The following is a 14324-nucleotide window of genomic DNA, read 5'->3' on the forward strand; positions in this document are numbered from 1 at the left end:
TTCTTGTTTTCATCCCCACTTTCTGTGCCTTAGTTTACATCTCGTCCTCTCACTCCTGAACTGTTCATTCCAGTGATCCAGTGAACGGACCTCCTGCACTACTGAGCAGGGGACTCTGTGCCAGGGACCCACGCAGTGTCCCGCTGTGACCCACTCCCATGCTGCTCCCAGCGGACTCAATCTCTCTGCTCAGCAAATGATGAAAAGCAAAGACATGCTGGAGTCTTTTTCCCTGTCACCTACAGAACAAAGGCCAGTTTCCTTATTCTTGCACGCAAGGCTCCCCCCAGCCCCAGCTCGCCTCCTCCCAGTCTCTGTAACCCTCTCTCTGTTCCAGCTACACCAAACTACTTTTTTCACCTTTTCCCAAGTGAGTCACGTGGTCTCTGGTCATCACACACTGGCAACACTATTCTTCCTGCTTAGAGTGTTTGTTCTCCTCTTCTCACCCAATGTCAACCCCTTCTCACCCCGCTAAGTACAGCCCCAAGTGGTCATCACCTTGAAGCCTTCTGGGATCACCTCTCTAACCAGCCAGCCTGCCTCCTCTGCATTCCCCACCAGACAGAGTACATAGGTCCCTTCAAGTCCTCTCTCAGTGTGTGGCAACTGGTTTACTGCGGCATCTCTCTCAGCATGAGATGGACAGGAAGCTGAGGGCAAGACCTGGTCCCTTATATTTCTTGCATTTCCAACTAGCACGTTGGTGAGTGTTCAGTGTTGGCCGAATGAACTAATGGGACCAAGAGGGCATTGAACAAAAGCCATACAATAATGCCACTTTTATACAACTTGTTAGAAACAGGGATCTTGGACTTCCCTGGTAGTCTGGTGGTTAAGACTCCAAGCTGCCACTACAGGGGGCGTGGGTTCAAACCCCTGTCAGGGAAGTTCCGACTGTTGCAATTTGTGGCCAAAAAGGAAAAGAAAAAAGACAGACAGAAACAGGGATCTTTGGGAAAATGCAAAGAAAGAATAATAAAAACATATAAAATCACCCAAGAGCCCACAATTCCCTGTAATGTGCACATTTTGGTTAAGTTTAGTAAAAAATATATATATTATATACAGTTCTAGCTACTCAGATGATTGAAAATATCTGCACTTACACAAGGTGATGTCACGGTGTCTTGATCTTCACTTTTTCTTTCTGTGGTCTCAGTGGAATGCATCTCATATTCCAGGAGAAAATGTAATTCAGCCAAAGAACAAGTTTGATGATTTAGTTCACAATTTGTATACTGCGAAGCGCAGTCTGAGAGGTTCACATAACAGTAGACTGTCCGTCTTGACCGGGTGCCGGTGCAGGCCTCTTAGGAGAGGGGCAACAGCTTCTCTACACTCAGGTATCACCAGAGGAGGCCCAGAGTGCTTGATCTTGGGGAGGCAGAGGTCTGAGAAAGAAAATAAACATCATTGTCTTTTGGCATTTATGTTCTTAAAAACTTGCCTCTGGGGGGGAAAAAAAAAACTTGCCTCTGAAGTGCTCATTCAACAAGCATTCACTGGGACTTCCCTGGTGGTCCAGTGGTTAAGATTCCATTCTTCCACTGCAGGGGGCACAGGTTCGATCCCTGGTCCAGGAACTAAGATCCCACATGCCACATGGCATGGCCAAAAAATAATAATAATTTTTTAAAAACAAGCATTCATTGAATGAATGGACAGGTGGCTCCACAACCTTGCTCCCTGACTCCCAGCCAAAATGGCAGACCATGCTGTGAAAGGCTAGGAGAACAGGTTGTCGGGCTCAGCTAGCAAGAGCAGAAGCAATTCAGCACAACAGTTTCCCACGAAGGTCTGGGTTCAGGCTGCCTTGACTCTGGGCCTGGCACAGGCAGTTTCTAGCTAAGTAGAGCTGAGAGATTGACAGTTCTTATCTCAAAGGGTTGTTGGAAAGATTAGATGACAGAGAATATGTTAAGTGCTCAGTACAGTACCTACGAGATTATTTTGATTATTATAAGAATTCAGGCAATGTTAGCTATCCTCATTTGCTAAGAAGATCCTACTAATAGGTTTGAGCCTTCTGTAGTATATCTCTACAGCTCTGTCCACACCCAATATCTCTATTTTATTGCCTTAACTATGAGATCAGAGTTCCTAGAGAATGCAAGAAACAGCAAGCTATAAACTTCCAACCAGGGACTTTCCGGGTGGTCCAGTGATTAAGACTCTGTGCTTCCACTGCAGGGGGCGAGGGCTTGATCCCTAAGCTAAGGGATCAGGGAACTAAGATCTCACATTTTGTGTGGTGTGGCCAAAAAAATAAACTTCTGACTGATAAATAAGCAGAAATAATGGATCCAAGGAGAAGAAAACAGGCCACATATACCACACACCTGGTTGGGTACAGCGACTCAAGCATAAAATAGATCTGGACCCTTGGTGGCCAGGGACGTATGAATAACAAAGAGGCATGCCTTCACATTACTAGGGGAAATTCCACACCTCTGCGAGCCTAGACAAGTGTGGAATGACATTTTCAGGAATTCAAGGCTTCAAAAAATCTGAGATATTCTAAGGAACAGCGTAAATTATTCCAGCAATTTCTCAATAGGTGTTAAATAGTATTGAGACAAGTCAAGTCAGTGAATGTGAAGGACTGATTCACACAGCACCTACATGCTGAGTACCTGTGATGCGCTGGTTAGAGAGTGGACTGGAACAGGTACCCAACAGACACACGTTGATACCCTCTGGAGCTTACATTCTAGTGGAGAGAGACAGTAAACAACCACAGAGGGGAAACTGATTCAGATGAATGCTCCAGAGAAAGATGGAGAAGGATATGGCAACCCACTCCAGTGTTCTCCAGTATGTCTGGAGAATTCCATGGATGGAGAGGCCTGGTGGGCTACAGTCCATGGGGGTTGCAAAGAGTCGGACACAACTGAGCGACTATCACTCATTCCAGAGAAAGAAATCAGGGCCGAAAGCCTCAGTTTGGAGCATACAAGAACTGTAGCTGATAGAGGATCCGGGTAAGTGACGCAATCAGATAAATCCAGAATGTTGGCCAACTATAAGAATATGGGCCAGAGACTTCCCTTGTGGTCCAGTGGCTAAGGGTCTGCACTCCCAGTGCAGGGGGCCTGGGTTCGACCCCTGGTGGGGGAACTAGATCACACATGCCACAATTCAAACCCGGCACAGCCAAATAAATGATCTGAAAAAAAAAAGTTAAAAAAAAGAATAGCCTTGCAATGCAAGGCATGCGGGTTCCATCCCTGGTCAGGGAACTAAGATCCCACACGCTGCAGAGCGACTAAGCCCAGCGCACTGAACCTGCGGAGCCTGTGCGTGCTGGAGCTCAGGCACCACAACTGGAGAGTCAGTGTGTCACGAGGAGGGATCCTGCACGACCCAACAAAGACCCGACGCAGCCAAACAAATAAATACATGTTAAAGAAAAAAAAGAATATAGGCCAAATTAGTTAAAAAGTTATCAGAGTTGTTAAAAAACAAAAGAAGTGGGAGATTAATGTAAATTTAAAAGAGTTAACAATCACATTCAACATATAAACCTTGCTTGGATCCTAGGCCAAGGGAAAAAAATTATAAAGTATATTTTGGGAACAAGGAAGGACTTTGGAATACAGGCTGAATGTTAGATGATATTAGGGAATTATTCTTAATTTTTAATTTATTAAATTAAAAAATTTTAATTTACTTAGGTATTATGAATATGTAGGATAATGTTTCTATTCTTAGTAGATACATACTGAAATACATAGTGTGCTGTGTGCGCGCAGTCGCTCAGTCATGTTCAACTCTGTGACCTCATGGACTGTAGCCTGCCAGGCCCCCTGTCCATGGAATTCTCCAGTCAAGAATCCCGGAGTAGGTTGCTATTTCCTATTCCAGGGGATCTTCCTGAACCACGCATCGATCCTTGCATCTCCTTCACTGGTAGGTGAATTCTTTACCACTGCACCATCTGGGAAGCCCCAAAATATATATAGAAAAGGCAAATAGGGCAACCAGTACCTTCTGAATCTAGAAATGTTCTATTGCCTATTGCTCTAATCATTAACTTTTCTGTATATATTAAAATGTCCAATATAGAAAAACTGGATAAAAAGGAATGGAGAAGGACTCAGTCATGTCTGACTCTTTGTGACCCCGTGGACCATACAGTCCATGGAATTCTCCAGGTCAGAATACTGGAGTGGGTAAACTTATCCCTTCTCCCGGGGATCTTCCCAACCCAGGGATCAAACCCAGGTCTCCAGCAATGCAGGATTCTTTACCAGCTGAGCCACAAGGGAAGCCTGAGAACACTGGAGAGGACAGACTATCTTTTCTCCAGGAGATCTTCCTGACCCAGGAATTGAACTGGGGTCTCCTGCATTGCAGGCGGATTCTTTACCAACCGAGCTATCAGGGAAGCCCAATCATTAACTTTTCTGTATATATTAAAATGTTCAGTGTAGACAAACATGATAAAAAGAAGTGGAGAAGGACTTCCCTGGTAGTCCAGTGGTGAAGAATCCACTTGCCAGTGCAGGGGATTTGGGTTAAATCCCTGTTTCGGGATGATTCCATGGGCTGAGGGGCAACTAAGCCTGTGTACCACAACTACTGAGCCTGTACACCTGGAGCCTGTGCTCTGCAACAAGGGAAGTCGCTGCAACGAGAAGCCTGTGCACCACAGCTAGAGTGGCCCATGCTTGGCGCAACTAGAGAAAGACTGCGTGCAGCAGCGAAGACTCAGCACACGCACACAAAACAAAACAAAACAAAAACTAAAAAAAAAAAAAATAAAAATATATATATATATAAGGAATGGAGGAGAAGTAACATAGATAACTTTTTGGAGGAGTTTAGCTGTGAAGGGAGTGTATTAGTTTTCTAGAGCTTGCTGTAAGAGATTACGATAAACTGAGTGGCTTAAAAGGACAGAAACATACTCTCTCACAGTTCTAGGGGCCAGAAGTCCAAAATTAAGGAATTGGCAGAGGCCACCTCCCTGCAGAGGTTGTAGCAAAGAACCCGGGCTGTGCCCCCCACCTCTGGGGCTTAGCCCCGCCTCACTCCAGCCTCTGCCTCTGGAGTCACATTGCCTCCTCCACTTCTGCCTGTGTTTGATCTCTTTATGTCTCTCTCTTATAAGGACACTTGTGCTGGCCTATCAGGCTCACCCAGATTATCCAGAATAAGTTCCCCCTCTCAAGATCTTTAACTTAATCACATCTTTCACCATATAAAGTAACGTACGTTCTTCTGCCACATGGGCGATAATCACAGGTTCCTGGGATTAGGAAAGGAATGTATCTTTGGAGGGCCACTTTTGTGCCTAGCATAGGAAGAAAGAAAATGCAACAGTATCTAGAGAGGAATGTGGGGCCATGAAAGGTTTTGTTTTTAAGATGAGAGAAAAGATCGCACGTTTACAATAACTGGTTTGAGACATTTTGCTGTACGCGGCAGTAACACTACAACAGTTCAGTTGATTTGTTCATTGTGTTAGTCACTCACACACAGGAGAATTCATAGAGAAAACAGCAAGGCCATCATCTAAAAGTCTACAAATAATAAATGCTCGAGAGGGAACTCCCCTATGGTGCTGGTGGGAGTATAAATTGGTACAGCCACTATAGAGGTTGCTCAGAAAACTAAAAATAGAGTTACCATAGGATTCTGTAATTCCATTCCTGGGCATCTATCTGGAGAAAACTATAATTCAAAAAGATACCTACAGAAGGTCACTACATAATGGTCAAAGGATCAATCCAAGAAGAAGATATAACAATTATAAATATATATGCACCCAACACGGGAGCACCACAGTACGTAAGACAAATGCTAACAAGTATGAAAGGAGAAATTAACAATAACACAATAATAGTGGGAGACTTTAATACCCCACTCACACCTATGGATAGATCAACTAAACAGAAAATTAACAAGGAAACACAAACTTTAAACGATACAATAGACCAGTTAGACCTAATTGATATCTATAGGTCATTTCATCCCAAAACAATGAATTTCACCTTTTTCTCAAGCGCACATGGAACCTTCTCCAGGATAGATCACATCCTGGGCCATAAAGCTAGCCTTGGTAAATTCAAAAAACTAGAAATCATTCCAAGCATTTTTTCTGACCACAATGCAGTAAGATTAGATCTCAATTACAGGAGAAAAACTATTAAAAATTCCAACATATGGAGGCTGAACAACACGCTGCTGAATAACCAACAAATCACAGAAGAAATCAAAAAAGAAATCAAAATTTGCATAGAAACAAATGAAAATGAAAACACAACAACCCAAAACCTGTGGGACACTTTAAAAGCAGTCCTAAGGGGAAAGTTCATAGCAATACAGGCACACCTCAAGAAACAAGAAAAAAGTCAAATAAATAACCTAACTCTACACCTAAAGCAACTAGAAAAGGAAGAAATGAAGAACCCCAGGGTTAGTAGAAGGAAAGAAATCTTAAAAATTAGAGCAGAAATAAATGCAAAAGAAACAAAAGAGACCATAGCAAAAATCAACAAAACCAAAAGCTGGTTCTTTGAAAGGATAAATAAAATTGACAAACCATTAGCCAGACTCATCAAGAAACAAAGGGAGAAAAATCAAATCAACAAAATTAGAAACGAAAATGGAGAGATCACAACAGACAACACAGAAATACAAAGGATCATAAGAGACTACTATCAACAATTATATGCAATAAAATGGACAACGTGGAAGAAATGGACAAATTCTTAGAAAAGTACAACTTTCCAAAACTGGACCAGGAAGAAATAGAAAATCTTAACAGACCCATCACAAGCATGGAAATTGAAACTGTAATCAAAAATCTTCCAGCAAACAAAAGCCCCGGTCCAGACGGCTTCACAGCTGAATTCTACCAAAAATTTAGAGAAGAGCTAACACCTATCCTGCTCAAACTCTTCCAGAAAATTGCAGAGGAAGGTAAACTTCCAAACTCATTCTATGAGGCCACCATCACCCTAATACCAAAACCTGACGAAGATCCCACAAAAAAAGAAAACTACAGGCCAATATCACTGATGAACTTAGATGCAAAAATCCTTAACAAAATTCTAGCCATCAGAATCCAACAACACATTAAAAAGATCATACACCATGATCAAGTGGGCTTTATCCCAGGGATGCAAGGATTCTTCAATATCCGAAAATCAATGTAATACACCACATTAACAAATTGAAAAATAAAAACCATATGATTATCTCAATAGATGCAGAGAAAGCCTTTGACAAAATTCAACATCCATTTATGATAAAAACTCTCCAGAAAGCAGGAATAGAAGGAACATACCTCAACATAATAAAAGCTATATATGACAAACCCACAGCAAACATTATCCTCAATGGTGAAAAATTGAAAGCATTTCCTCTAAAGTCAGGAACAAGACAAGGGTGCCCACTTTCACCTTTACTATTCAACATAGTTTTGGAAGTTTTGGCCACAGCAATCAGAGCAGAAAAGAAATAAAAGGAATCCAAATTGGAAAAGAAGAAGTAAAACTCTCACTATTTGCAGATGACATGATCCTCTACATAGAAAACCCTAAAGAGTCCACCAGAAAATTACTAGAAATAATCAATGACTACAGTAAAGTTGCAGGATATAAAATCAACACACAGAAATCCCTTGCATTCCTATACACTAATAATGAGAAAACAGAAAGAGAAATTAAGGAAACAATTCCATTCACCATTGCAATGGAAAGAATAAAATACTTAGGAATATATCTACCTAAAGAAACTAAAGACCTATATATAGAAAACTATAAAACACTGGTGAAAGAAATCAAAGAGGACACTAATAGATGGAGAAATATACCATGTTCATGGATTGGAAGAATCAATATAGTGAAAATGAGTATACTACCCAAAGCAATTTATAGATTCAACACAATCCCTATCAAGCTACCAACAGTATTCTTCACAGAGCTAGAACAAATAATTTCACAATTTGTATGGAAATACAAAAAACCTCGAATAGCCAAAGCGATCATGAGAAAGAAGAATGGAACTGGAGGAATCAACCTACCTGACTTCAGGCTCTACTACAAAGCCACAGTTATCAAGACAGTATGGTACTGGCACAAAGACAGAAATATTGATCAATGGAATAAAATAGAAAGCCCAGAGATAAATCCACGTACATATGGACACCTTATCTTCGACAAAGGAGGCAAGAATATACAATGGATTAAAGACAATCTCTTTAACAAGTGGTGCTGGGAAATCTGGTCAACCACTTGTAAAAGAATGAAACTGGACCACTTTCTAACACCATACACAAAAATAAACTCAAAATGGATTAAAGATCTAAACGTAAGACCAGAAACTATAAAACTCCTAGAGGAGAACATAGGCAAAACACTCTCCGACATACATCACAGCAGGATCCTCTATGACCCACCTCCCAGAATATTGGAAATAAAAACAAAAATAAACAAATGGGACCTAATTAACCTTAAAAGCTTCTGCACATCAAAGGAAACTATTAGCAAGGTGAAAAGACAGCCTTCAGAATGGGAGAAAATAATAGCAAATGAAGCAACCGACAAACAACTAATCTCAAAAATATACAAGCAACTCCTACAGCTCAACTCCAGAAAAATAAACGACCCAATCAAAAAATGGGCCAAAGAACTAAATAGACATTTCTCCAAAAAAGACATACAGATGGCTAACAAACACATGAAAAGATGCTCAACATCACTCATTATCAGAGAAATGCAAATCAAAACCACTATGAGGTACCATTTCACACCAGTCAGAATGGCTGCGATCCAAAAGTCTACAAATAATAAATGCTGGAGAGGGTGTGGAGAAAAGGGAACCCTCTTACACTGTTGGTGGGAATGCAAACTAGTACAGCCGCTATGGAGAACAGTGTGGAGATTCCTTAAAAAACTGGAAATAGAACTGCCTTATGATCCAGCAACCCCACTGCTGGGCATACACACTGAGGAAACCAGAAGGGAAAGAGACACGTGTACCCCAATGTTCATCGCAGCACTGTTTATAATAGCCAAGACATGGAAGCAACCTAGATGTCCATCAGCAGATGAATGGATAAGAAAGCTGTGGTACATATACACAATGGAGTATTACTCAGCCATTAAAGAGAATACATTTGAATCAGTTCTAATGAGGTGGATGAAACTGGAGCCTATTATACAGAGTGAAGTAAGCCAGAAAGAAAAACATAAATACAGTATACTAACGCATATATATGGAATTTAGAAAGATGGTAACAATAACCTGGTGTACGAGACAGCAAAAGAGACACTGATGTATAGAACAGTCTTATGGACTCTGTGGGAGAGGGAGAGGGTGGGAAGATTTGGGAGAATGGCAATGAAACATGTAAAATATCATGTAGGGAATGAGTTGCCAGTCCAGGTTCGATGCATGATGCTGGATGCTTGGGGCTGGTGCACTGGGACGGCCCAGAGGGATGGTATGGGGAGGGAGGAGGGAGGAGGGTTCGGGATGGGGAACACATGTATACCTGTGGCGGATTCATTTTGATATTTGGCAAAACTAATACAATTATGTAAAGTTTAAAAATAAAATTAGAGGAAAAAAAAAAAAGATACCTACAGGACTTCTCTGGTGGTCCACTGACTAAGACTCCATGGTCCCAATGCAGGGGGCCAGGGTTTGATCCCTGGCCAGGGAACTAGATCTGGCATGCTGTAATAAAGATGGAAGATCCCACATGACTCAGTTAAGACCTGGTGCAGCCAAGTAAATAAATAAATAATTTTAAAAATGTGGCATAGAGTTTACAGACCTTTTGGAGACTGGGGAAAATTATAAAGGGATGTGTATAAAACTTTTTTTTTAAGGTTTACCAACATGTTTCGTATATAATTTTATTTATTTATTTATGGCGGTGCTGGGTCTTCGTTGCTGCATGGGCTTTTCTCTAATTGTGGTGTGCAGGCTTCTCATTGTGATGGCTTCTCTTGTTGCAGAACACAGGCTCTAGGGCGTGCAGGCTTTAGTAGATGGGGCGTGTGGGCTCAGTAATTGAGGTTCCCGAGCTCCAGAGCTCAGGCTCAACAGTCGTAACACATGGGCTTAGTTGCTCAGAGGCATATGGGATCTTCCCAGACCAGGAACTGAACCCATGTCTCCTGAATTGGCAGGTGAATTTTTAACCAGTGAGCCATCAGGGAAGCCCAGAAAACTTAACAGTTAAAAAAAAATAGGACTATTATTAATATAAACTTGTTATGAGACTTACTTATGATATGATGAAGTTTCTACCCCTTAGAAATTGTATGGATTTTTAAAAGTATGTAGAGGAGAAAGGGTGAAGTGTTCCTTTCATGCTAACTATCCATGACTGCTTTTCACCCCCTCTTAGGTCCCTACTGGAGACACCAAGTCTTGATACTGAGGCTTTGACACTAGGTACTTAGGGAGTCTCCTCTCTTCCCCGGGGTGACGGTGGATGCTGGATGACAAGTGGAAGACACAGAAGAAAGCCCCAAAGGAGACAGGCACAGGGGGAAACTCCATCTGATTAGATGAATAATTAAAAGTCAAAACGGAAACAATACAAAATAATTGAGGCAATTTCAAATCAAGTATGAGCAATTCAAATTTGATGCGGAGGTAAGGGGAACTTGTGGAAATAGTGATCACAGTGAAGTGATTAAAATGGTGGAATCCACTGTATCATGATTGGTCAACAGGAAAATAATAGAATTCTATATCACCAAAACTACCATTTAATAGAAAAACCTGTAATCACTTTTTAAAATCCAGATGCATATCAGAATTATATTGGAATTTTTTGAAAAATACAAATGCTACTTTTTTTTTCTTTGCTACAACTCCAGATATGTTTCTAATGAGCAGCCATGTTTACAAAGAACTGGTCTATATGAGGATCTTTTATCTAGCTTGTTTCACTTCTACTTCATACTCACTGCTCCCATTTCATTTAGTTTATGCTTTCCAATTTCTCCATCTCTTTTTTTTTGGATGAACTTTCTCAAGCCTTTATCAAGCATAGTAGAAAAGCTCTTGTATACATATATATAAATAATGTGTACAATATATATATTAGAAAACTTATGAATTTTTGCCTAAAAAATTTATGACACTTTGATTCCACTTGTTTGACTTAGCATAAATAGAAAGCTAGATTTCTAATTTAAAGAAATACATATGTAAGAAAGCAACAAAGGTTTGCTGTATAGCACAGGGAACTATAGTCAATATCTTGTCATAACCTATAATGGAAAATAATTTCAAAAATAATATATGCGTATGTATATAACAAATCACAAAAATAATTCTATATTTTGAAATTTAGTAATGTTTATCTTTTTGCCAGTTTTTCGAAAAGTTCTATGGACATCTAATAACATAGAAGATACAAAATTTTAAATTTATTTGTATAGGATATAAGATTAATATGAATAGAAATCTATTATATTAAAATTATTAACGACATTATTCAAGATGCTCCTTATTTTTTCTGAACTTCATATTGTCAGAGAAATGTTAATATATCTTACTATGATTATATTTTTTTTCTTTTCCCTTATATTTCTTCTGATTTTTGCTTTATGTATCTTTGTTTGTTGTTAGTGGCTAATGGTTTATGATGTCTATCTTCTCTGTGAATTGTACCTTTTATGATTAAAAATATTTTGTTTCATTTAAAAATAAGTAACTAAATTTAAAATAGGGGAACCCATGGGACTTCCCTGGTGGCCCAGTAGTTAAGAATCTGCCTTCCAGTGCAGGGGTCGGGTGTTAAGTCCATGGTCAGGGAACTAAGATCCCACATGCAGGGGGCAACTAAGCCCAGTGCACCACAACGAAGGGCCCATGTGTTGCAATAAAGACCCAGCACAGCCAAGAAATAAAATAAAACAGGGTAACCCAGAAGTTATTCTGGATACAATTTGCAGGCTAGAGGGAAGATCAGGGAGGCTGGGCTCGGTCCAGATACACAGGGCTCAGTGAGAGGCCTGTCTCACTGTATTGTAAAATTAGCTACATGGGAGAGGAGAGGAGAGAAATAGGGAAGAAAATAACTTTAAAATCCAACAAACATAATTACTATTATGGGATGTGGCTTCTTACTTTTTTCCGTCACTTCTTTCTCATCTCTGCTCTCGCCTTTGTCACGCTCCTCATGCTTTAGGATCCTCTATCAGACACTGACCACTCCAGCCCACATCTCCTTCCACCACCTTGATGATCTATCCACATCCTGCTGCCACTGTCCATTTTTCTCACTATGCATTCTCCTACATCTCATAAACTCAATCATCTGTTAAACTAAATCTTTCTAGCCCATCCTCAATCCATTTCTCAAGCACCTCTCTACAAACTCCTTAGTCACAGCTCTTTTCCAAGAAACCACCATCCACTTTTCCTCTAGCTATCGACACGTTAACAAATCTTCTCTTTCTTTCCAAAATGTTCCACTTCCCTCTTTATCAGACTTCTCTACTTCCTTTGGTCCTGGTGTTCACCTTCATTCCCAGTAGCTCTTCAATCCCACTCTTTCTTCTCTTGGCTCAGATGCTCTTTCTCTCTCATATTTACCCCTTTAGGGTCAATAACATTCTGCTTCACTCTAATTTCTCCTCTTTGACTTGCAAAACTTCCCCTATTTGCTTCTCTTTCCTTCTTACATTCTCCATCTCCTCACTCACTTCATCTTCCTCCTCTATAATTGGTTTCTCTTCCATAGAAACAGATTCATCACTATTATCATTCTCTTCTTCCAAGATATCCTCCTCCTCCCCTACTCCTTTCTCATTCTCTTCATCATTCGCCTCTACACTTTCAAAAGGAATTTCCATCTCAGCATTGGTAATTTCTATCAATTTTTCATCCCCAATCACTTCCACCACTTTCTCAATTTGTTCTTCATTTATGCTGCCCATTCTTGAACGCGCCAACTTTTCTCCACTAGTCCCCAGCTTCTCCCTACTGGATCGCTGCTTCTCTGTACTTGACCGCTGTTTATCTCCAGTGGATCTTAACTCCTCTCCACTTGTCCCCAGATTCTCTACCCTGGATCCCCGCCTCTCTCCCCTGGATCCCCGCCTCTCTGCCCTGGACCCCCGCCTCTCTCTCCTGGGTACTAGCTTCTCTCCACTTGTCCCCAGATTCTCTACCCTGGATCCCCGCCTCTCTCCTCTGGATCCTCGTCTCTCTCCCCTGGATCCCTGCCTCTCTTCCCTGGATCCCCGCCTCTCTCCCCTGGATCCTCGCCTCTCTCCCCTGGATCCCCGCCTCTCTTCCCTGGACTCCAGCTTCTCTCCACTCGAATTCAGCTTCTCTCCACTCGAATTCAGCTTCTCTCCACTCGATTTCAGCTTCTCTCCACTCGATCTCAGCTTCTCTCCACTCGATCTCAGCTTCTCTCCATTCGATCTCAGCTCCTCTCCACTCGATCTCAGCTCCTCTCCACTCGATCTCAGCTCCTCTCTACTCGATCTCAGCTTCTCTCCACTCGATCTCAGCTTCTCTCCACTCGATCTCAGCTTCTCTCCACTCGATCTCAGCTCCTCTCTACTCGATCTCAGCTTCTCTCCACTGGGACTCAGTTTCTCTCCACTTGACCTCAGTTTCTCTCCACTTGACCTCAGCTCCTCCTCATTCTGCTTTACTTCGTATCCTCTGGATCTCAAGTCCTCTCCACTGGTTTCCACGTCAGTAAACTTCAACTTCTCTTTAAACTCAGGCCCCTTCCGAGATCCCGCTGCAGTCCCTGCACTCTCAGATTCAGCCTCTACTCTGTGTCTGAATTCTTGCTTTCCCCACACCTCTTTTGAGCTGTCTTTCCGCAAACCGGCCGAAACCTGTAGTGCACTTGATACACTGCGCACTCGTTTCACATCCATTCTTTCTGGACTCCGGCCTGACTTTCCTCTTAAGACTGGCTTTTCCACATCTTCCAGTCTCCAGTTCTCAGACTCAAGCTTCAGGTCCCACGTTTTAGGTTTTTGCGTCTTTCTACCCAGGAGCTCCATTTTCCTCCCAATGACGATGAGCCCATTCCAGGGCATCCATAACTTTTCTCGCATCGTCTGCGCCCCTCTGCTTCCCGGTTCCAGCTGCGACCGCCCGAAGCTCCCGGCCTGGCCTCGGGCGCCCTGGCAGCGGTCCTTGTCGCGCCCCCTTGCCGCCCTTTGTGGCTTACCCCGCCACTCCCTCCTGTCCCAGAGCGGATATCCAAACGGAGCCCCTTTCTCCAAAGACATTACGCCTCTCCCCGACCCCTAGTCCGCCCACCCCACCCCAGCTCCCCATTCCCCCGACCCTCCCCACCCTCCCACCCAGCC

General features: G+C 42.0%; 1 long non-coding RNA gene across 2 annotated transcripts in view; it reads right to left on the minus strand.

The window, feature by feature from the left end:
- The window catches only part of LOC109554234 (uncharacterized), a 38269-nt gene extending 24038 nt beyond the window's left edge, over positions 1-14231 (minus strand). Inside the window, exons 1-3 of one of the 2 annotated variants that reach the window (XR_011565016.1) lie at positions 12109-14231; positions 9601-9693; positions 1110-1394 (exon numbers count right to left, since the gene is read on the minus strand). This is a non-coding gene — a long non-coding RNA (uncharacterized lncRNA). The remainder of the gene's footprint in view (positions 1-1109; positions 1395-9600; positions 9694-12108) is intronic. The other variant, XR_011565017.1, reaches the window with a different exon arrangement.
- Between the last annotated feature and the right edge of the window lie 93 nt (positions 14232-14324).

This window comes from Bos indicus, chromosome 29 (assembly GCF_029378745.1).
Source record: "Bos indicus isolate NIAB-ARS_2022 breed Sahiwal x Tharparkar chromosome 29, NIAB-ARS_B.indTharparkar_mat_pri_1.0, whole genome shotgun sequence".
NCBI classification, from domain to species: Eukaryota; Metazoa; Chordata; class Mammalia; order Artiodactyla; family Bovidae; genus Bos; species Bos indicus.